Below are 2,400 nucleotides of genomic sequence, written 5' to 3' on the forward strand. Positions count from 1 at the left end.
GCTTCTATTCGTCTGCCATTCACATCATCAATCAATGTTGTCGAGTTCCAGAAATCCAACATATGATTCCGGTAAATTACTGGATTTTCGGTTAGTGCAAACCGGATGTTTGATCTTTGCAACCACTGTATAATTGTGGAAACATCTGCGTTCTTAGGCGTGACTTTTAAAAGAGCTCACATGTTGTGCTTTTGCTCAAAGAAATATGTAGGAACATTTTCGTTCGCCATATCTGAAAAACACAATCAAACATATTCAAAGTGAAATTAGTCATAAAGCTCATTACTTTAAGCAATTTCAAGTTGTAAAATTGAAGAAGAAAGAAAGAAATTTCATTAAGAACCTGTTCTTCGACAAATTTAAAACCTACACACAAAACAGAGTTAGCGAAAATAAATAATCAAAGCTCATAATCATCTAATCGTGATCGGAAAACTTATTATTATTGCTTACCGAGTTGGAATTAGAGGGCTGGTAATGTTAGGTTTTGATTAATTTAGAATGCAATGAGTAGGGTTGAGTTTCTTTGAGTAAGCAGTGGAAGGAGAGAGAGAGAGAGAGAGAGAGAGAGAGAGAGAGAGAGAGAAAAACAATTTTGAAAAATATCTCACTCCTTCTTATATACCTTTTTAAAGTGAGTTTTAAATGCAATTTGTCGTTTAGTGAGTTAGCTGTCAAACAGTAATCTTATCCAATTTAATTTTTACACATTTAAAAACACCCAAGTCCAAGTTAGTGAATTCGGTAAACCTTTCTCGGAAATTGTCAATGTGGGATTTTGTAAAGCATGCCCGGTATATTCCACTTATTCAAAGCTTACTCGGTTATAGGTTTGTAAAAGTAAAGTATTAAATAAATTTAAATTAAATGAAGAAAGACCTATTTGAAATACCAGATAGCTTGAGAACTGAATCACAAGATGAATAATCAAGTATATAACATCAAGTAGGCAACCTTGCTAGGAATCAGTTAAGATGCCCAAATAAATATTTTAACCATAGTTCTAACCTTACTCGGATAACATACAGTTAAGCACATACCTTACCCGAATAAATTGAGCTATAGCAAACCTTACCCGAAAATTATTCGCAATACCCTAAGTATATCCGAAAAACTTTTAAGAAATACAAAGTGTGCTTGGAGTGAATTCCTAGCACAAAGTGTACTCGGAAAGTCAATTTTTAAATTACCAAGTATATTGAGGGAACTTTGGAATCAAAGTGTGCTCGAAATATATAAAGTGTGCCCGGAAGACAAGGTCTACCCGAAAACACTTGTAATTTCAAAGAAACATAAACAACACATAAGATGCAAAGCATGCTCGGATCAAGAGATCATGCTTAGATCTCATACATATGTTCAGACATCAAGCATGCTCGGTAAGTTAGAATTTTGAGTACCTTACCCGGAAATTGTAAACAATTCAAAGCATGCCCGAAAAAACATAAACTTAGTCCAATGTGGCTAAGCTTACTCGGAAAGGTTAGAAAATATCAAACCTTGCCCGAAAATACATATTCAACTGTTTTGTGCCCAGGAAGGTTAGAAAACATCAAACCTTGCCCAAAAATACATATTCAACTGTTTTGTGCCCGGGAAGGTTAGAAAACATCAAACCTTGCCCGGAAATACATATTAAACTGTTTTGTGCCCGGGAAGGTTAGAAAACATCAAACCTTGCCCGAAAATACATATTCAACTGTTTTGTGCCCGGGAAGGTTAGAAAACATCAAACCTTGTCCGGAAATACATATTAAACTGTTTTGTGCCCGGGAAGGTTAGAAAACATCAAACCTTGCCCGAAAATACATATTCAACCTTTTGAAGGCAAAATGCATATCTTTTTGACTTAAATCTATTGTCAACTGTATTTATCATTAAAGATCATTGCATAAGAACAAATGGTGCATTTAGAGATCAAATTTCAGTTATGATTCATTTCAAAACTATTTCTTTCTTTTGACGAAAATATCTTAATAATGGGATCATATTGACTATGTAGCTTTCTCAATACTTCATTCCTTGCATTATTATGACAGCATAGACAGGTCAACAGCAGGTCTAGACTTAACGTGAATTTCATTTCTTTGGTAATATGACTAATTTCATTTAATATGCGTGATTCTTAATGTATAACACATGTTGTAGTCTAATGCTTCTTATCTGTTCTCAAGGCTTATTTAGCTTTCTCCATATCACCCCAATTTGACTTTAACCCCCTGGATTTGGTCAAAACTTTTAATGACAAAACATATTTTTGAAAATTTTGAGATTTTTCTTTTCAAATTTACAAACATTATGTGAGGTTGAACGTTGCACTTACATGCCACGCTAGTCGGACATACAAGCCTTTCATTCAGGATGTTTAAAGGACTTATATGATTTCCTCCACCCCTGTAG

The sequence above is a fragment of the Bidens hawaiensis genome, unplaced genomic scaffold (assembly GCF_021521415.1).
Source record: "Bidens hawaiensis isolate Kalapana, Puna unplaced genomic scaffold, B.hawaiensis_p1.1 tig00039953_1, whole genome shotgun sequence".
Classification (NCBI taxonomy): Eukaryota; Viridiplantae; Streptophyta; class Magnoliopsida; order Asterales; family Asteraceae; genus Bidens; species Bidens hawaiensis.